Source organism: Pinus tabuliformis, chromosome 5_2 (assembly GCF_031772625.1).
Source record: "Pinus tabuliformis cultivar Carrire ecotype Pingquan chromosome 5_2, CPIR1, whole genome shotgun sequence".
NCBI lineage: Eukaryota > Viridiplantae > Streptophyta > Pinopsida > Pinales > Pinaceae > Pinus > Pinus tabuliformis.
Window position 1 is genome coordinate 126000442 of NC_142306.1, and position 23245 is coordinate 126023686.

The following is a 23245-nucleotide window of genomic DNA, read 5'->3' on the forward strand; positions in this document are numbered from 1 at the left end:
CAAGGATTCACGCAAGTGAGGATGATCCAATGTCCAACTGATCCAATAAAACTATGGCTTTTCCTATTGTAATTCAATGGTAGAGATATTGTAAATTCTCAAGGAAATTTGTCAGTCTATGTGCAGTTTAGAGTGATTGATCTAAGCATATGAAGATATTTCTTTGTGAATCGATCTAGTTAATTGAGTATTTAAGTGATATATGTTTTTATTTGTGTCTTTGTTTTTTTTTCTGGCATAGGTGTGTGACTGAGAGATATCTTTACTCTAGCAATTAATATTATGTATTTTGTTGTTATTACAAGTTTCACAAATGGATTTGGTCTTTTGAATATTCACATTGATTAATTTAAGATTTGTAGATACCTCCATTAGAACTGTTGGAAACAATATTTTTTACATACACACTTAATTTTGTATCTTAAGATTTGTTGTAAGTGTTGTTCTTCATTAATAGAGACAATATGATATGTTGGTGATTGCTGTGCACAAGAACAAAGTTTTCTAGTCAGTGATGCGTGAGATCTCACACATGGAGCATGTGATGTGTGATTAGAATGTGATCATATTTCATGTGTGTTTAATATTGGAAAATTGATTAAATGAGGCCTTGGATAGTGAACTTGGATGAAGCAAAGGAGGTCAAACTTGAATGAAAAAAAGATAAATGTTGAGTGATTCATTGCACTTGTTGAATGGTTTCAGACAAAGGATCAATGCGAACTCAATCAAAACTTGGTGCAAATAGAGTTCAACTAGGTGACTTGGGTTCTTGAAAGATACATTATATATTTACATTTGTTCATGTTCAATGATATATTATATATCTGTAGCAACACATTGTGATGACGATTGTAGCATTGAGTCATTTTGACATATTTATTTTTACAAAGACCAAAGGTAGAGTTGTTGTGGTTCATAGAGATCTACTGATGGATTATGTTTTGATGGTTGTTGTATGCTAAGTATTGTGTCATATTTTCATATGATGATATTTAGTGTGCATATTCTTAGTGAGTCATTGAGGGTTTTATGATTTTGTTGCTAAGTGAGAGAGGTCGTTAATGAGTAGTTGCATGTTGTATTGTGAGAGATTTATTTTTTGAGAAGTGGTGTATTTTCTAGAAGATGAGAAAAGTTAAATTGCATAGTGTGATATGGTCATATTCATGGCTTATCTATCCCTAAAATATCCTTAAGTTAGATTGTATGAGTGAAGGTTTTATGAATCTAACTTATTAGTTCTTGTGGAAGTGAATTGCATTGTAGGGATAGATAAGTATTATGTCATAAGAAAGGAAAAATATTTGGTTCCATTGAAAGTGAGGTTGTTAATTTATTTCATACCTACCATTATTACCATATGATAATGTTTCATATGATACGAGTATGAATTGATAAAGATATATTATGTTGAGGTATGATGTTACGATTTGTAGCATCTAATTCTGTAGAATGAATAGTTACTAGGGTTTATTCATTATTGATGCATGTTGATGGTTAGGACAGGGTTAGAATCTTGTGTGGGATGATTAGTCATGATTCCTTTTGTTATCAATGAGTATTGTTTGAGAGAGGTTTCTCATAGTTACTTATGTTGATGAGCAAATTGATCTTGTAAAGCTTAATGTTTGATGTATCTTTTGACGTGTTGGAATGTACTACCAATAGCTAGGGGATATCCCTAGTGGGAATTCCCAATTAAACCTCACATCAGTTGGGATAGGAGCCCCATCCAATTTGTAGGCCCAGCTGCCATTATGTTGGTTAACCTCGTGTCTATCAAATGAGGAGATTTAGAGTGAGGATAACAATGAAATGCCTAGAAAATGGGAACAAGGTCCACCCAAGATTGACAAACTACAGAACGAAATACTAGAAAGTAACAAGAAAAATAAGAAGAAGCATGCCATGAGAATGATCAACGAGCTAAAACCATTTAGGAATACATGAAAAATAACATGCCAAAGGTTAATTTCAAATCAGTTCACAATAGGTTACTGGCATGGTGTGGAATAAGTATGCATAGATTCAAAGGGAAAATGAAATCCATAAGCTAATAATGAGTTCATTAGCATATTCCTATATGAAATAACACATACAAACATGATGGAAATACACAAAATCCAATACATCCATAATAAATATGCACAGGTATCCATGCCAAAAGAAAATAAATTCTTATTAATGTTGTTGCAAATACAAGTACAAGTGCTGGAAACCACCAAGCCCAAGAGTAGAACATGGGTTGCTCAAACCACCATCCAAATCAAAACCCTAGCTTCACTACAATTCACAACACTATCTTCCAAAAGCTTATTTCCTCTAGCTCCTTAAGCACAAATCAACTATCTAATGCTAGTCCTAGCTCAAGAGCTAAATTCCCCCACAAATGAGGCATGCATGTATACTCATAGAAGCAAGGTTATTTCTCACCTATCGTGACCTTTGGCCTAACCTCATGAATATTAACCTTCCTCACAACTCTCTAATGTTCTAATGGCTATTTCATGCTTAAGTCAATATCAACGTAGTTGCGGGCATCATGATGAGAAATATTTACAATTTAAATAGCAAAGAAGACATGAAGAGAGTATAGAGGGTTCTTAGAAACCCTAGAATTCTCGTTCTCAATGTTGTTTCTAGGTCATGAGACAAGGTCGTGTTTTTCACTTATTGTACTAAATGATTATTTTCTACTACTAAATTTGCTATCAGGTGTATTAGTCACAGTGCCTTGGTAATAGAGGCTTATGTGGAATCAACTTTTCTATCGGTCAAAATCCTAGTTGTGAAACATCTTGTGATAAACCATAACTTCCTCCGCATAGGTCAACGTTACTGTTCCTTGTTTTTTACCTTATTTAGTCATTGAGGAAACAATATTACTCTTCTTCATTATCAACAAAACTCTAAGCCATTTAAAATTATCTCAAGGATCCATAAATCTACTCTAGTCAGAATGACATCACAACACCTACATATTCCAAATTTACTAAACTATAGGCACATCAATATATGCATATGCCATTATCCATCTTCTTGAGGATTGCAACACAAACTTCAGTGATACATTGATCTATTTGGGGTTATTATTTGATTAGCCTCTAATAATCTCTTGAGAAACACTTCATTGAAATATTAGTTTTTCATCTACTTCCAGTAAGTTGCAACCCATACCTATTTTACTTCCTATTCAATCAATCAGAGGGAAGATATGGGTTTTATTTGGTAGTGATACCTAGTGTATGCAAGATATAAGATCAAGGAATACTCCAACCCCTGCTACAACTGCAACGATGGAAACTACCCTCACAAGCTTTTTGTTCTAGGGATGTTTTTTAGAGTTCTCCTGTACCAGAGAATATTGGTTGTACGAAAGAAAAAGGAGAATTTAGTTGTATGATTTTTTTTTTCATTGTTGGATACATAACTCCTACTTATATATCTAATAACATCCAATATTCTCTCTTGGCTCCATTATGAATCGCTCATTAAAGTTCCCCATTATTTTTTATGATAGGTCCAACAAAGGTCCTTATGAAACCCCCTCAACTTCCACCCCACCCCCAATTGGTATAAATTGGCCTCCAAGAATAAAAGATCCAAATACACGGATCACAACACCATGTTGACCACATACACAACATTTGATATTTTCAACTACATGAACAAGCGCTTCATCAGGCTTATCACCAACCAACATGCTATGTATTCGTGATAGAGTATTAAAGATATCATTTTCTCCAACAACGACCTGGTTTGCATAGCTAAAAGAAGAATTCTCTCAGTACATAGTTTTCATGTGATGCCACTACTCATCTGGGCCATCAAAGAGCATGTAATAGTGCACAATAATAATATGAACTAAATCCTTTAGATAGACTATAGGATCAAAAATACTTTTTACATATGCTAACAAATCAACTCCTGCATTTTCATATTTCTTTAATAAAGTGATGTGATAAGAGTTATTTTGTTGTAGGCATTGCAGTTGGATCCCTCTGTCGATAGTCATCAAAAAATGAGAAAAAATCCTTTGAAAATAAATATCGTGAAAGTGAGGGAGATGCATCACATATTACCTACAACATGAGATCCACATGGCACTTGTTTACATTGTATGGGAACTCTCTTATACCACATTCAAAGAATGGAAAGTCCTAAGCTCCATATATTTGTTGGGAATGAATAATATTCATTACCAATTCTCTTTGGTGACATGTATATGACAGTCACAAAACATGTACCACACATTATAACAGTGTTCTCCAAACCAATACTAATGCCAAAATCTGTATTTTTTGGCTCTCCATTAAGATTTATAAGTGAATTAGCAGGCGTTATTTCTCTATACACCAGATGCCTCATGCAATGTAAAAAGTTTAATCCATGTAAAATTTCGTGTGTAATACCATAATGAATTGGATTGAGAATGCACTTCTTTGATTTTAAAATATCTCTAAGTGAGCATCCATCAATGTATTCTAAAGCAATGTTGATTTCTCCAGATGCCAGAGTGTTAAAAGCCCCATAAAACTCTAGTAAGCCTTTCACATGTGGTGCCTCCCATAGTGTTAGAATCTCATTTAATAGTTGGTGTCATTTTTCATTCTCAAAAGTATTTATTTTCTTCAGTTCTAAAATTCAATGAGTTGGTATATGAATAGCCTTTTGGATAACACTACTTGCACCAAATCCAATGACACCAAATATGCACATCTCATGTGAAGCACACTGATATTTTTTCCAATTCATATCATATTCATTGATACCTCTTGAAGTGATTTTTTTAAAACCAAATTTGATAATATTATACTCTCCACATGAATTACTCAGAAAGTGTAAACTTCCACCCACTGTTACGTGAAATCTACGCTATGATTTTATTATGTGCGAGAAAAGGAGAAAGGTCAGAGGTCGTAAATACATGTCATAGTGAGGAGCCAACTGCAATATGAGAATGTGATTTGGCATTCCACTGTAGATCACCATTGTAGGTTGCAAGTCCAAGCTTTACCCAGGTCACATTTCAAATGTGAATTGTTGGAGATCGCATAGCCATTGATTGAAGTTGTGATTTAATGAAGGAAATGTCACATGTTGAGAGAAATGGTGACCTATGGGATATCGCACATTGGACTATGACTTGTACCCATCACATAGAGAAATTCAACTTTTGGAGAATGAAACCTCTTGAAGTAAGGTCACATATTCGCATTTGTAACCACCCCTCCCCACATTTACCCAATTTCACAAGCTTTTCGAGGTAAACATGAGACGAGTGTCTCTATGACATGAAACTACCTCCAAGTTCTAGCTAAGAAAGTGGCGCCTACAAACTGAATAGATAATTACATCCTATAGGGACTATAGATCAGCCAAGAGTTGAACAACCACCCCACGTCATCCATCCCTATGTTGGAACCTTTTTTCTCTGACCTAACACCCCAACCACATGCATAACAAGGCAAGGGTGCAGTTGTAGGCCTCCAACCGCATGCATGGGCCTACTTCCATGTGGTTATGGCCTAAATCCTTCATATATAAGCATATTGTCTTGGGATCTGTGCCACCTTTTCAGGTTTGCCTCCATACCACTACCCATAATTGCCTATAACTTTCCAAAATCATAATCTACATGACAAAAATGACAAAAAATCGAAATTGAAGCAAGAAGTTAATCGAGAATGCTTAATCCAAGGAAGAAAATCCGTCAAACATATGGAAAACATGTAAGATATAGGTCATGAATTCATATTTGATCATAAACTAATAATATCCATCTGAGAATCACCAAGAAGGCTCTAAGCACTCTCTAGCTAGCTACAATATCACTTTTTGGTCCATATATCCATCAAACTTTCAATAGCTTATTAAAACATGTCAATAGCCATAAATAGATTACATCACATAACCAACATAGAAACCATGGCAACTCAACCATAATGTCAACATTATAACTAGTACAAGTATTCATAAATCCCAATAGGAAATTACAACTCATAATAATATATGAAAATAATAACCAATTTAGATACTTCCACGTACCACCCGACCATAGATTGGTCTGAACCAAATCTCTCTTTTAGCCAATCAATCTTACTCCATATTCCAAGCATGAATGTGGGATCTCATGGAACAAACCAAGACAAAAAAACTAGGGATTTCGCCACACCACTTCAAACTTCAACCACAACAATTCCACCTCTATGGTTCGGAAATCACTAACATCAACCAGATCAGTCTATACCCAAGTTGTCTAGGGCTCCAGGAACTAATAAATTGATGCACAAAATTCTAGGGTTGTAGAACATTTGTTCCAGCTGTGGCTCGAGGGCCTAGTAACTCAACCCACCAAGGTCTCCAGAGCATTTGTCCCAATCAACGCCTCAAGGAAATAGTAACTCAAGCCAATTTCTTTCAGGGATTCCAGAGTGTTTGTTCCAACCCACAGCCATAAAGAACATGAGGACCAATGAAGACAACAATAAGTGGGAAACCCAAAACACCATGGTGTTGGCATTATGATTCTGGTATGGCTCTATGTTATAGGTGTTGTACTTGATGGCAACTCTCTTAAGTGGCAATGCTCTTTTCAGGCTCTCAAAATGTTGGAAATTAAGAGGTACATAGGTGAATGGTTCAAAAGGTGCGGACCCGCAGGTACGCTGGCCAGGAAGTGCGTACATACGCGCAGGTACACCATGTAAAAGGTGCGGACCCCAGTTCACTCACTTCAAGGCAGAGAAGCGCGCTCACATGGGGTTTCTTATGTTTGGCCCATCGTATTTAGCCCGCCATTCTAGATTCTATGGTTTTGGCCCGTGGTATAGGATCTAATTTTGCCCCGGTTTGGATCCCTTGTATTAGTTATTGATGGTTTTGTCCCATGGTGTGAATAAGGGCTTCACTATAAATAGGGAAGGAGATCACTTGGCTAAGTCATCTTTTGAAAATTGAATATATTAAGATCTGAAATATTGGGTTATTGGTTTAAAAGCTTGATCTATATAAAAGTGAAGTTGAAAGTGAATCTATGAAGTGTGATCTCTCGGGCGCATGATCAGATCTGGGCATCTAACTATCTGTGGCACACTGGGGGACTGCCAATTCGGCCCTAATCAGAGGTACACAGGTGATTAACTGTGCAAGTGCGTGGGTACGCAGAGCAAAAGAAGGCGTAGTGCATGGGTACGCAGAGCAGAAGAAGGCGCAGTAAGTGGGTACGCAGCACGACAGAGGTTCAGGTGCAGAGGCACAGTGAAAGTATGCGGCGCTACAGAAGCCGCAAGTGCATGGATATGCGATGCAACAGAAGCCGCAGGTGCGGAGTTACAGTAGAGGTACGCGGCGCGATAGAAGCCGCAGGTGCGTAGCTACAGTATATGTACGTGGCGCGACAGAAGGTGCAGGTGCGTAGATACGCAGTGTAGCAGAAGGCTCTCTGCGAGTATACGCAGGGGAGCAGAAGGTGAAGTGCGGAGCCACGCAGGCCAGATAAAGAAAATCTGCGGATCTGTATTAAGGCATTTATTTGACTGACTTTTCTCTGTTGATAAGGTGTTCTGGGTTTAGTTTACTGTTACTATTGATCTGGTTACTGCAGTTGACTGGGTGATTTACTTGTACTTGATGATCTCTTGATGTTTATGGATCCAGTTTGAAAATTTATGAAAAGTGGTCCTTGAAAGAAAAGAAGTAGGGGGTTGTAGCTCCCTTCCAAGAGAGACTGGAAAATGAGAGAGAGTTGTAGCTCTCTGCAGGTTGCAGCCTGCGTACTGGTAAAGGACTGCACCAATACAAAACCATTGTAAAAGGAGTTTCTAATTTGAAAGAAGATAGAGACATATTGTAGCAGGTGGTTTTCACCCACATTGGGTTTCCACCTTATATCTGGTGTTCTTTGGTGTGACTATCTGTTTTTCTTGTTCATGCTCATTATTTTATGGTACTGACATGCAAAAATAATTCAAAGTCTAAATAAGGAAAATTTATTAAAAGAACTTGATAATACTGATTCACCCCCCCCTCTCAGTATTATTTCCAACAATTGGTATCAGATCAGGTCCTTCAGAGAAGCTTGATCGCTTGAAGGAAGATCACTCATCATGAGAAACTACGAGAGGGAAGCATCAATCAGGCCACCAATTTTTGATGGGACAAACTTCAATTATTGGAAGGTAAGAGTTACTTCCTATCTTCAATCTCTTAGTACAGAAGTTTGGGATATCATAGATACATGCTACACTTTTCCTTCAGCTACTCCTACATATTCGGCCGAAAACAAGAAATATGAAACAAATGCTAAAGCAGTCAATAATCTGCTAGGATGATTATCTCAAACAGAATTCGTGAAGGTTATGCAATATAAATCCGCAAAAGAAATATGGGACAAGATTGTCTTGAGCTACGAAGGAGATGAACAGGTAAAGCGTGCTAAACTTCAAACCCTCAGGATTCAGTATGAGAATCTCAGAATGTATAATGATGAAAGTGTGGCTAACTATTTCCTTCGGGTAGACGAGATTGTTAATTGCATGAAAAACTTGGGTGAAGAAATAAAAGAGGCTATTGTGGTTGAAAAAGTTCTAAGATCATTGTCCCCCAAGTTTGAATCTAAAGTGTCTGCAATAGAAGAAAAGGAAAATCTACGAACTCTTACTATGTCTCAGCTACGTGGAATCCTAACTGCTTATGAAATGAGAAATGGAGGTCCATCAGACAGAAGAGAAGCTGCATTCAAGGCTTTAGGCAAAGGAGACTACTATGAAGCAAGTCACGCGCCAGAAGAAGAAGAAGAATCAAATTTTGTCAGAAATCTTCAACGGGGTACTCGAAGGTTCAGAGGTAAGTTACCTTTTAAATGTTTTGCTTGTGGAAGAGTAGGTCATTATGCTGTGAAATGTCCTCATAAGGATAAGATTGACAAAGGAAAGGAACCTGCTAGATGGAGCAAGAAACAGAATGCAAATAAGAAAAGCTACTACACTCATGAAGATAGTGATGGTCTATCAAATAGTGATGAAGATGAATGAGGTAATGACTATAAACTTTTAATGGCATTTGAAGATGATGATTACATGGATGCTATAGATGTGGATAGCTTTCATGAAGAAATTCCTAGACTCAAGACGTGTATAGAAGAAAAGAATATGATCATTGATACTCTACAATTTCAAATTGATGAAAAAGAAAAATATCTTGAAAAGTTAGAAGGTGAAATTGTTGGTCTTAGAAAAGAGATTGAGAAAACAAAGGCTATTAATCTTAAGTTTTTCAAAGGATCTGAAACTCTGGATGAGATCATCAATGTACAACGTTCTCCACTAAACAAGATAGGTCTGGGGTATAATGGAGAAACTTCTCAAGCATCCACCTCAAAGAGTTATCTTGATGCAGCAAGAAGGAATGAGCAAAAGCACAATGGAGATCACCAAGTAAAGCATGGATGAATTACATCAAGAACAAACAAAGACTATCAGGTAAACCAAGGGAAATCGTCTTAAGGATGAACAAAAGCTACAACCAGCCACAGGTAAAATCCTCTGAATTTACTTCAAGAATGGATGACAATAGAAATTACAATCATTTGGCCGGAAGATTTGATAACCGCAGAAGTTTCTTCAATGGAAAATGCTTCTCTTGCCATAACTTTGGTCACAAAGTAGCTCAATGTGTTGCATATAAAACAATCATGACTAGAGAAGCTCAGAAACAAAGAAGTATGACCAGGATTACAAAAAGGACCTATAACAACTTTTCGGCTCTTGAAAATGAAGTTGAATGTTCTATTTGCAATAACTTTGGTCATGAAGATTTTGAATGCAGGAGAAGGTTTCAGCAGACAAGGGAACAAGCCTCAAGCACCAAAACATGGAGAATAAAGGAACCACAAACCGAAAGATGTGGGATAGCATTTTATGCAGAGGGACAGGAAAATCTATGGTACATTGACAGTGGATGTTCGAAGCATATGACAGGTGATAAAGAAAAACTTGAATCATATTCTGCTTTAGAAAAGGGAAAGAAAGTTTCTTTTGGAAATGATACTCCTGCAGCTATAAAAGGAAAAGGCACTGCTTAGTTAAAAGAAAAAGTCAAAGCTGGAAATGTTTTGTATGTTGATGGATTGAAGCATAATCTTCTGAGTGTCAGCCAGATGTGTGATCAAGGAACCGAGGTGATATTTAGATCAAATGGATGTCTTGTTCGTGATCTTGATACAGGTAAAACAGTGATCAAAGGTGAAAGAACTCCAAATAATCTATACATATTTGAAGAAGGACAACAACAATGCTATCTAAGCAAGGATGATGAACACTGGTTATGGCATCGGAGGTTGGGGCATCTAAGATTTTCACAAATAAGGAAAGCATGCAAATATCAGGCAATTCGCGGTCTTCCAGATATCAAAATTCCAGACAACACCATATGCAAATCATGTCAGTTTGGAAAGCAAACCAGAACTAACTTTCCGGAGAAGGAAGGATCAGCTAGCATGCCTCTTGAGCTAGTACATACAGATGTATGTGGTCCATTCAGGAAAAGGACACCTCGAGGAGAAGAATACTTTATATTATTCATTGACGATTTCTCCAGGTTTGTCTGGTTAGGACTTATGAAGCACAAAGATGAAGCATTCGAAAAATTCAAATCCTTTAAAGCCTTGGTTGAAAATGAGTCAGGGTACAAAATTAATTGCCTCAGATCCGACAGAGGTGGGGAGTTTACCTCAAATGAATTTTTCGATTTCTGTGAAGAACATGGGATAAGAAGAGAATTCTCTACAGCTAGAACTCCTCAGCAAAATGGAGTGGTGGAAAGAATGAACAGAACAGTCCAATAAATGGCTCGTGCTATGCTTGATGAGTCTAGAACTCCCGCAACTTTCTGGGGTGAAGCTGCATATGTTGTGGTTGTTATTCTCAACAAAACAAATGTCTGGGTGAACAGCACTCAAACCCCTCATGAGCTCTGGTATGGTGAGACTCCTTCGGTAAAGCACTTCAAAATATTTGGGAGAAAATGATATATTAAGAATACTGATGAGCAACTTGGCAAACTTGAACCTAGAGCAGATGAAGGCATTCTTCTTGGTTATTCTCCACACAGCAAAGCATACAAGTGCTACAATAAAAGACTTGGAAGAATTGTTGACAGCATTGATGTAGTGGTTGATGAGAAGGGATACATTCCTAGGCAAGTAAATCATGAAGATATCGAAGAAGATGAAGACTACCCTCAAAGATAGAATGATGAAGAAGAAGAACCTTAAGAAGAACCAGAGGAGCAGATAAGGATAGAAGAGAAGACTCCATCCAGATATGTTCAGAAGAATCATCAAGAATCTCAGATTTTGGGGCAGAAAGAAGCAGGTGTGCAAACAACAAGAACAATTGCAGAAGCTTCAAGCTATTTGGCATTACTCTCTTCCACTGAACCACAAAATGTGAAAGAGGCATGCAAAGATGAATTTTGGGTCAAAGCAATGGATGAAGAACTTGAGCAGATCGAAAAGAACAACACTTGGGAGTTGGTTCCTAGACCAAAGGATAAGAATGTTATAGGGACAAAATGGGTCTTCAAAAATAAATTAAATGAAAATGGAGAAGTAATTAGAAACAAGGCCAGACTTGTTTGTAAAGGGTATGCGCAGCAAGAAGGAATAGATTTTGAAGAAACTTTTGCTCCTGTTGCAAGACTTGAGGCCATCCGAATGTTCCTTGCTCTCTCAAGCTTTCAAAACTTCAAAGTATTTCAAATGGACGTGAAATCAGCCTTTCTGAATGGAGACTTGGAAGAAGAAGTATACATTGAGTAGCCAGATGGTTTCATTCTTGGAAATGATCCAAATCTTGTATGCAGATTGAAAAAGGCTCTTTATGGTCTCAAACAAGCTCCAAGGGCTTGGTACTATCGTTTGGACAAATATCTTCATCAACAAGGTTTTTCAAAAGGATCAGCAGATAGAAATCTTTATATAAAAGTTGAAAATGACAAATTGCTAATACTTGTTCTGTATGTAGATGACATTATCTTTGGCAGCAATGAAGAAGCTATGAGTCAAAGCTTTGCCTTGGTAATGCAGAAAGAATTTGAAATGTCCTTGCTGGGAGAACTGACATATTTTCTTGGTTTGCAAATCCAGCAAAAGAAGGAGGGATCTTTTTGTCTCAAACCAAGTATCTCAAGCAGATTTTGAAGAAATATGGCATGGAAGATGCAAAACGAGTATGTACACCCATGGTCACAGGATGTAGCCTCAGTGCAAATGATGAATCAGCAGCAGTGCATCAACCAACCTACAAATCTATGATTGGAAGTCTACTTTATTTGACAGGTACCCGACCAGACATAATTCATGCAGTAGGAATAGTTGGAAGATTTCAGGCAAATCCAAAGGAAACTCATCTTCAAGCAGTAAAGAGAATCTTCAAATATCTTCAAGGAACTCAAAACTATGGCTTATGGTATCCTAGAGATACAGATCTCACACTTCATGCTTATACAGATGCAGATTGGGCCAGAAGCGTGGATGACAGGAAGAGCACAAGTGGTGGTGCATTCTTTATGGGTTCCAGATTAGTATCTTGGTTCAGCAAGAAACAGAGTTCGATTGCCTTGTCTACAGCTGAAGCGGAATATGTTGCTGCTACATCTTGTTGCACTCAACTCCTTTGGATGATGCAGACCTTGCAGGATTTTCAAATCACTTGTATACCACCCATCTCCATCTTATGTGATAATACAAGTGCAATCAACATTTCAAAGAACCCAGTCATGCATTCAAAGACCAAGCACATACCGCTCAAGTATCATTTTCTCCGGGAACAAGTACTTGAACAAAAGGTCAAGTTGGAGTATGTTCCTTCTAAGGAACAAGTTGCTGATATACTCACCAAACCATTGCCCAGAGAGACCTGTGAATACCTCAGGAAAAAGATAGGGGTTGTTGATGCATCATCTTGTTGTTAAATCTCTTCTGATGGTTGGTTGTACGCAAGGCTCATCTGGGGTATATGCGTACAGGTGCTGGGTTGCAGATTGATCGAAGATCGAATGGTACAGGTTCAGGGGGAGCATATAATGCATTGTTGGCATTATGGAGGATGTACAGAAGGAGATCATGGATGCTGGTCTGAATATTGCTGCAATATGTCTCTATCTCTTTCATGGTCATTTATGGTGTTTGGTGGATTATGGTTCTTCTTTGCAGGTCTGGTTTATAGTCAGGGGGAGCATGTTCTTACGGGGAGCATAACCCTTTGCCCTTGATGTCAAAGGGGGAGAATGACGTTGAAGATCTTGAGGTTGCCATCAAGTCCAAAGGGGGAGATTATTGGCATTATGATTCTGGTATGGCTCTATGTTACAGGTGTTGTACTTGATGGCAACTCTCTTAAGTGGCAATGCTCTGTTCAGGCTCTCAAAATGTTGGAAATTAAGAGGTACGCAGGTGAACGGTTCAAAAGGTGAGGACCCGCAGGTACGCCGGCCAGGAAGTGCGTACATACCCACAGGTACACCATGTAAAAGGTGCGGACCCCAGTTCACTCACTTCAAGGTAGAGAAGCGCGCTCACGTGGAGTTTCTTATGTTTGGCCCGTGGTATTTAGCCCGCCATTCTTGATTCTATGGTTTTGGCCCGTGGTATAGGATCTAATTTTTCCCCGGTTTGGATCCCTTGTATTGGTTATTGATGGTTTTGTCCCATGGTGTGAATAAGGGCTTGACTATAAATAAGGAAGGAGATCACTTGGCTAAGGCACCTTTTGAAAATTGAATGTCTTAAGATCTAAAATATTGGGTTATCGATTTAAAAGCTTGATCTCTATAAAAGTGAAGTTGAAAGTGAATCTATGAAGTGTGATCTCTCAGGCGCATGATCAGATCTGGGCATCTAACTATCTGTGGCACACTGGGGGACTGCCAATTCGGCCCTAATCAGAGGTACGCAGGTGATTAACTGTGCAAGTGCGTGGGTACGCAGAGCAGAAGAAGGCGCAGTGCGTGGGTACGCAGAGCAGAAGAAGGCACAGTGCATGGGTACGCAGCGCGACAGAGGTTCAGGTGCGGAGGCACAGTGAAAGTACGCGGCGCTACAGAAGCCGTAGGTGCGTGGATACGCGGCGCGACAAAAGCCGCAGGTGCGGAGCTACAGTAGAGGTACGCGACGCGATAGAAGCCGCAGGTGTGTAGCTACAATATATGTACGCGGCGCGATAGAAGGTGCAGGTGCGTAGATACGCAGTGCAGCAGAAGGCTCTCTGCGGGTATACGCAGGGGAGCAGAAGGTGAAGTGCGGAGCCACGCAGGCCATATAAATAAAATCTGCGGATCTGTATTAAGGCATTTATTTGACTGACTTTTCTCTATTGATAAGGTGTTCTGGGTTTAGTTTACTGTTACTATTGATCTGGTTACCGCAGTTGACTGGGTGATTTACTTATACTTGATGATCTCTTGATGTTTATGGATCCAGTTTGAAAATTTATGAAAAGTGGTCCTTGAAAGAAAAGAAGTAGGGGGTTGTAGCTCCCTTCCAGGAGAGACTGGAAAACGAGAGAGAGTTGTAGCTCTCTACAGGTTGCAGCCTGCGTACTGGTAAAGGACTGCACTAGTACAAAACCATTGTAAAAGGAGTTTCTAATTTGAAAGAAGATAGAGACATATTGCAGCAGGTGGTTTTCACCCACATTGGGTTTCCACCTTATATCTGGTGTTCTTTGGTGTGACTATCTATTTTTCTTGTTCATGCTCATTATTTTATGGTACTGACATGCAAAAATAATTCAAAGTATAAATAAGGAAGATTTATTAAAAGAACTTGATAATACTGATTCACCCCCCCCTCTCAGTATTATTTCCAACACATGGCAATCTAGGAAATGGAAAGGAAATGCTAAAACCACTATTAATCTAGGCAAATAACCATGCAAATGACAACAGAAAACCAGAGAATCACATGCATATACCATGCATCTAAAAATCAGCAAGGAAATCAAACTTCCAACCTGTTACCTAAAAATAAATCCAGCTATAGTTTTTGAACCAATTATTTCCTCGCACTTCCTGCTTTCCTTTTCATTATTTCTCCAAATCCAAGTGAATTCCAAAGTGTTCCAATAATTCTCCAAGTGTGCAAAAGTATGAGAGAATGAAAAGGAGTGCTCCAAAACTAAACAGACAAAAGGCTGTAATGACCCAAAAGTTGTGAACTGATTCTTTGAAGCCTTTTTATCATTGAGGCCTCTATTTTCTTCATTTTCCTTCATTTGTCCTCTACTTGCATGCAAATATGAGTCTCGTCACCTTCCTTTTCTCCTATTTTTCTTTATTTTCTTAAATAAATGTCGATTATTGCAACTTTTCCTTTTCCAATGCCTTTTCCAATTTCCATATTCATTAAATAATCATAAGTGATACTAATCACTATGTTTTTCCCAACATTTAGCTTAGAATATGTATCCCACGACCTTAGTTTTATTTTATTTACATAGAAGATCAACCAAGGGTTGTTAAACCCCCCTTGAGGAACACCATACTTGGTGTTTAATGATGCTTATGAATAGAGAAACACATGTTACCCATGGAGCTTTATATCCCAGCTCAATGCAACATTTACAACATACCAACTGCTAAAAACATGAACACCATACTAATTATTGAAGCTTTATACTAGAACTCGACGCAATATTTACAACGCACGGCTTATTAGATCTTTATAACATAGATCATTGCATCATATACAATACACATATGCATAATCATAAACGAAAACACATACATCAAACACATATGTTCAACCAGCAAACAAGGAAGGATACAAATCCCTCATATGATAAACAATCTCCCATGTAGCTTCATGGGGTCCAAAGTTCTTCCATTGCACTTTAACTTGCTCAATTTCTCAGTTCAGGAGCATGATCATCAACTAAAATGCATACATCAAGCACATCTTCTCTATTATCCTCTACAATTTCCTAGGCTAATGAGGAGATCGAAAGAGGTAACCTCGAACCACTTTCATCTTAGTAGCTAGACCTACTGAACCCGAGAGAGATCTCTCAAATTTTTTATCAATGAATAGCTTTAAAGAACAAATTTTTTGTGCTAGATATGTATGTTTGTTTGTGAATTTGAGATTTTAGGGTTTGCTAGACTAGGATTTAGAGCAAGTGATTAGGTGTAGGCTTTAGGAATGTAGAGACAAATATAGAAAGGAGCTAGGCATCTGAAGGCTATGGTGTACTTGAAATATTGTCAATGTACTATATATTAGAAAGTTTTGAAGAGACTACTGGGCATATGTAAGTATGAGTTCATTAGCTTTTAGAAGAAATAAACACAACTATTAACACTGCATAAACAAAGCTTGAAATCAAGAATCCCATCTATTTAACTGCAAGGTAATTCATAAAATAAGGCAAATCATGTGAAGAAAGATGATTTACCCATTATAAACTGATATAAATATTAAACAAACACCATACGCTCATAGAACTAGAGTTCCTGAAAAATAGCTGCAACTGCTCGTATATTGGCTAAGAAGATTATAGCATCTAAGCCTCCTCCAAAAAAGTCGAACCCTTCTCTTTAAATGAGAAATGATACATATAGAATCAATTTAACCACTTCCCCACCTTCAGGAATCAAACTACTATGTGGTGGAACTGATTCCAAGATTCTCTCAACCAACAGGTTAGAGTGAGAAGGTCAAATACAAACACTTCTTGTAGACTTTGATTTGGATTTTACTTCGTTAATGAGTCCTATTAAACCACAAAAACTACCTATCATGTCCACTTATTAATTCTTACATCATCTAACCTGAAACTAACTTTAATTACATCAAGAGTTTTGACTTTGACCAAGTCAAATTGAAAACTAGGATATTTACACAGTGAAATGTTTAATGAAAAACACAGAAATTTGTAAAAGCGCAGCGCTGACTTTGCGCCCACTTTAAGGTGCCTTCCTGAGGTCCAAATGAATATATGAAATAATGGTCAACTATATTTTCCATTCTAGTTTCTATAACACCTTGAAGTTTTGAAAATGACCCATGGGAAGGCTTTCAAAATCTATTCTCCCAAGGTTACTCCAGAAGTGCTGCGCCTGTCAAAAATAGGGCCAAAATGCTGATGCTTGACCACTTTTTCCTCTTTTTCTCAAAATTTAGTCTCTCTCTGGAAAATATGATGAAATGGGTTTTTAGAGGATGCCATGGGATTTTCAAAAATGCAAACCATTTGTGATTTGAGTGCATGAGGAAAAAGCGCAGTGCCAAGGCGCTACTCTTCTGTGACTAGCTCAATTTCTAAGTTTTGCACCAAAATTCACCAAAAACCAAAAATGCTTAGAAAAATCCCAAAATTGGTCTAGAAGTGAAAAATGAGGTATATTAAGCTCTCATGGATGCCTGAGAAAGCATATCCAAGTTTTCCTTCTCATTTTTACTTTTTAGGGTTTTCTTTGAGTTTGGCCTTCAACTACTTAATTCTAAGCTGGCAACCTGATTCCTTGTGTAATAATGGATGGCCATCTTCCTTTACAACTTTTTATTCCTATTAACCTTGTCAATGAGCTTCTCAAGTTCGAAATTAATCTTGTCCAACCAAAACTCCCTGTCTTCACTAATTTCCAAAGCAATTCTGTATTCAATGTCCAAGTCTTCATTAAGTAGGTTTTGTTCTTTTTCTTTCTTCAATGCCCTTTTGAGACCCTTTGTCGTTGGCTTCTTCTTTTCAACCTACTTTTCCTATTGATCATGTTCACCAGTCTCCAATGCTAATTTACCTTTTCCTCCTTGATGTAGCATCTTGTACTATTCTTTTTCTATGATCACCTGTTTATTCTTAAGCTAATTATTTTCTTGCTCAAGGAAGGAAATGATGAAATGAGGGAGTCAAGAAAGGGATATGATGATACGGTAATTTTGGGAGATGAATAGGGGTGGTAAAAAACTTAGGAAGTTTTAATGGAGTGAAATGAGGGGAAGAAATGTCTAGGAGAAATTGAAAAACAAAACTACTAGGAAATCTACTGAAAAAGCTAGGTATGAGCTAGGGTTTAGGTAAAGGTAGGGAAATATGAGGATTGATAGCTTATTTAGTGAATCAAAGTGTGTTTTAAACTTGTACAGATGTGTGAGGTGGAATATTTACATGTTTTAAATATCAAAAATAACCAAACGATCAGTTACACTAGTGCTTGCATCATGAAAATTTCACCTAAACCCTAGATGAACAGAACTTGCATTTGCATTCATCTTTCCAAAGGGAAAAGGTGGGCAAAAGACTTATACTTACTTGTGAACAAGCTTAGAATAGAAATAAATAGGTATTCAAGTTTCGAAATCAAAATTTGGGTGAGTTTGCATGAGTTTTGGGCTGCTCTGGCACAAGCGCAACGCAGTTCACAAAAGCACAGTGCTAAAGCATAGCGTAGTTCACAGAAGCACAACGGCACCTCTAGAAGCACAACACAGTTCATAGAAACGCAGCTCTGACTTGGACACCACTTTTGGAGGCCTTAAAAGGCTCCAAATTGTGAACTTGATAGCTCATTGGAAATCTACTGAAGTCTGCTACAATATGGACACCTCAAGCATGTAATTTGGACACTCCATAATGGAGAAAAATGGATTTTCCCAAGGTCACTCCAAAGACCGAGGGTGTCTTTGACAAAAGCGCAACGCTAACTTGAAGAGAAATTTTGGATGCCTTCAACTAATCCAAATAACTATCTGAAGGTACCATTTGAAATCTTAGGATATATGCTACACAATAGAGTTCTTAAGCACTACCAACACCTACTCCAAATCACCAAAAAACTGTCTTTAAGTCAAGCTGTCCAGGATTGTAAGAACTCTCCCATAGTAAGTGCAGTTTGGGCATTTCTCTCAAATCATAACACTTGTGCATAAACAGAAGGATGTTTTTGTTCCTTGGACTGTAATGGACACAATCCTCTTTCACTTTTGTAAAATTCTTCTCCATTTGCTCATAAACATATTTTTAAGAAAACATGTCCCTATCAGAAATGATGAGGCGAGGTAGCGTACTGCAACATTGTCTTATTTGAAATAAAACATTACCTTCACCTTGATTTTTCTTTCCCTAAGCTGCTAACTCCCTTTACCCACTGAATTACATGATGTACATGTTTTTGTTTTGACCTATGGTATCTTGATGACACATGGAGTGAAACCCTAGACCATGACCTAAAATGAGGAATTTAACCATTTCATGACCCAAGACACTTAAAAGAAGATATGATACCTCGAAGAAGAAAATAACCATGATGAGTGATGAAGACCATGAGTAAGTGAAGGGAGCAGCAGTGACCTAGGAACAATAGCCAGTGACCAAATTTTTATTGAAGACTCACTGAAATGAAAAAAATTTTACTTGACACCCTAACAACACCTTGTAAGATCATATTTGATCACTGGTGACTGGCTGAACTGACTCACGCTAACATTGGCTCTAGCTGAGGATGGTAGCTCCTTGGAGGTGTCAAGAACACCATAGACATAGTAGCCTTATCCATTGGGCATGGATTCAAAATGCAAAGACTAAACTCAAACAGAAAACTGGCTGACTAACTAACTGACTTGACTATATAAAAAAAAAATACTAACTGAACTTACTTATGGCATTAGACCATCGGGATATTAGGGCCTTCACCTCAAGTTTCAAATACTGATGATAACCACCCACCTGCTAAGGATGTATATAAAATCATGTGTAATGATCCATCTAGTGTAACCAATCCATAAAATGACTACTTATTCGAATCATGCTCGTACTTTCCTTGAGTAAGCAGAAAAACAAAATCTAGGCAACTCCGAGAGTCCACTGAAAATGTGCTCATGATGCATAAATACAAGAAAATTCAACTTCCCAGATGGCTGCAACAAATCAATGTAAGGATCCTTAAAAGTCTGAAATGTTACCTTGTCTTGAAATCCAACAAAAATATAAGTACTCCTTTCATTTTGATATAAAAGAATACTTGGTTGTTGATCCATAGGAAGGCATAGGGAAGTATGACTTTCTGCTACCTGAGTGTTGGCTGTAAATTCCTGAAGCATGAGCAACTCTGATTCTATCTCTAGCATACTATTTATCTCAGACTCATACTCTTCCATTTCATAGTGTAAATCATCCTTGAATAGAACACATTCTTCAAGATTATTAAACATGTCTTCCCTATCCTCTTCATGAAAGAAAATAATCTCTATTATCTTATCTCCTTGCAGGAAATCTACATCACAAATTGGCTTACTCACAATCATTTTCTATATAGTTTCATCAGTCTCATGACTACCATAATTTAAACCCATATTTTCATTTTCAATAATGGATGAAATTTCATTTACAGATTCTTGACTGTGTGAGCACTACAAAATTGCCTTAACTTGGGTTGTAACATGGTTTTTCAAGAGTTGATCTATTTCATCTTCAGATAGAGGAGACCACTGAGTTTTATAGAAATCAACATTGGCTTTGTGATTTTCATTTTCAAGATCATGAGTAGGCCTTTCTCTATTTCGATCCTAGTTTGTTTCATCCAAGGAGGAAGCTGCTAATTCTTGTTGGGAGGAAAAATCATAAAGGGCTTCTAATATATCTTCTTCCATACATTCTTCATCTCCATACGAATTTTCAAGGAATTTAATGAAATTTTCAAAAATTTCACAACATCTATCCATCATTGATAAGGAAAAATTATAGCTTTGATAACATTGAAAGAAAACTGAATGAAAATCCTTTAGAGAACATAAACTAGCAGATGGTATACTCTCATACCATTTCCTCATTATTTCCTCCAAGGTAGGCATGAATATATTCATCATACAATCTTCAGGAAACTTAGTCTTTAATTTGTGAATATGAAAATGAATTTTGACCAAATGCAAACTAGCATCTTGTCCATCCTAACCTTTAAACTTTTGTAGCCCTGTTTTCCAATCTATAAAAGGAATACGATTCGGAAAACCAAGAATATGATCTCGATTCATAGGAGCATACCTTCGAGCAGTTGAATCCATTTTGAAAATAGTTAAGTCACCAACACTTTCTTCAAACTACCAGTTTTTGACCAGTGGAGTCACCATGAGAATTCTAAACCTTGGGATTCTTTGACACTGGAGTCTCCAGGTGAGAGATGCACAACCTTTCTATGTCTGATCACTACTCACCATCACCAATCAAATATGATTTTTTTCATTCTTTCCCAGGGAAGACATACCACTCGTTCCCCGGCAACGACGCCAAAAATGTTATCCTCTACAATTTCCTAGGCTGAGGAGGAGATCGAAAGAGGTAACCTCGAACCACTTTCAACTCAGTAGCTAGACCTACTAAGCCCGAGAGGGATCTCTAAAAGTTTTTATCAATGAATAGCTTTAAAGAACATTTTTCTTAGGCTAGATATGTATGTTTGTTTGTATGTTTGTGAATTTGAGATTTTAGGTTTTGCTAGACTAGGGTTTAGAGCAAGTGATTAGGTCTAGGCTTTAGGAATTCAGAGACACATATAGAAAGGAACTAAGCATCTAAAGGCTATATTTTACTTGAAATATTGCCAATCTAGTATAGATTAGAAAGTTTTGAAGAGACTAATGAGCATATGTAAGTATGAGTTCATTAGCTTTTAGAAGAAATAAACACAACTATGAACACCACATGAACAAAGCTTGAAATCAAGAATCCTCTCTATTTAACTACAAGGTAATTCATAGAAAGAAGACAAATCATGTGAAGAAATATTACTTAGCCATTAGAAACTGATAGAAACATTAAACAAACACCATACATTCACAGAACTAGAATTCCTAAAAAATAGCTGCAACTACTCCTATATTAGTTGAAAAGATCATAACATCTAAGCCTCCTCCACAAAAGTCCAACCCTTCTCTCTGTATGAGAAATGATACATATAGACTCAATTGAACCACATCCCCACCTTCAGGAGTCAAATTCCTAGGTGGTGAAACTGATTCCAAGATTCTCTCCACCAACAGGTGAGACTAAGAAGGTCAAATACAAACACTTCTTGTAGACTTTGATTTGGATTTTACTTCCTTAATGAGGCCCATTAAACCACAAAAAATACCTATAATGTCCATTTATTCATTCATACATCATCTAACCTTGAAATAACTTCAATTACATCAAGATTTTTGACTTTGACCCAGTCAAGCTGAAAACTAGGAAATTTACACAGTGAATTTTTTAATGAAAAACATAAAAATTTGCAGAAGCGTAGCACCAACTTTGCACCCACTTTAAGGTGCCTTCCTGAGGTCCAAATGAATATATGAAATAATGGTCAACTAGATTTTCTAGTCTAGTTTCCAAAACACCTTGAATTTTTTATAATGACCCATGCGAAGGCATTCAAAATCAATTCTCCCAAGGTTACTCCAAAAGCGCGGTGCCTGTCGAAAAGTGGGCCAGAATGCTGATGTTTGACCACTTTTTCCTCTTTTTCTCCAAATTTGGTCTCTCTATAGAAAATCTGATGAAATGGGTTTTTAGAGGATTCCAAGGGATTTCCCAAACTGCAAACCATTTGTGATTTGAGTTCCTGAGGAAAAATTGCAGCGCCAAGGCGCTGCTCTTGTGTGACTAGTTCAATTTCTGAGTTTTGCACCAAAATTCACCAAAAACCTAAAATTCTTAGAAAACTCCCAAAATTGGTCCAGAATTTCCAAATGAGGTATATTATACTCTCATGGATGCCTCATCAAGAATCTCCAAGTTTTCCTTGTCATTTTTACTTTTTAGGGTTTTCTTTGAGTTTGGCCTTCAACTGCTTAATTCTGACCTTGGCAACCTGATTCGTTGTGTAATAATGGATGGTCATATTCCTTTGCAACTTTTTGTCCCTTTTAACCTTGTCAAGGAGATTCTCAAGGTGTAAATTGGTTTTTTCAAGCCAAAACTCCCTTTCTTCACTAATTTCCAAAGAAATTATGTCTTCAATGTCCAAATCTTCATTCATTAGGTTTTGTTCATTTTCTTTCTTCAATGCCCTTTTGAGACCCTTTATCCTTGGCTTCTTCATTTCAATCTTCTTTTCCTGTTCATCATGTTCATTAGGCTCCAACACTACTTTACCTTTACCTCCTTGATGTAGCATCTTGGACTGTTCTTTCTCCATGATCAGTTGTTTAGTCTTAAGTTGACTATTTTTTTGCTCAAGGAAGGAAATGATGAAATGAGGGAGT

At 37.4% G+C, this 23245-nt stretch overlaps 1 pseudogene; it reads right to left on the minus strand.

The window, feature by feature from the left end:
- Nucleotides 1–3415: 3415 nt before the first annotated feature.
- On the minus strand, nt 3416–23178 carry LOC149157821 (mitogen-activated protein kinase kinase 3 pseudogene; annotated as a pseudogene).
- Between the last annotated feature and the right edge of the window lie 67 nt (nt 23179–23245).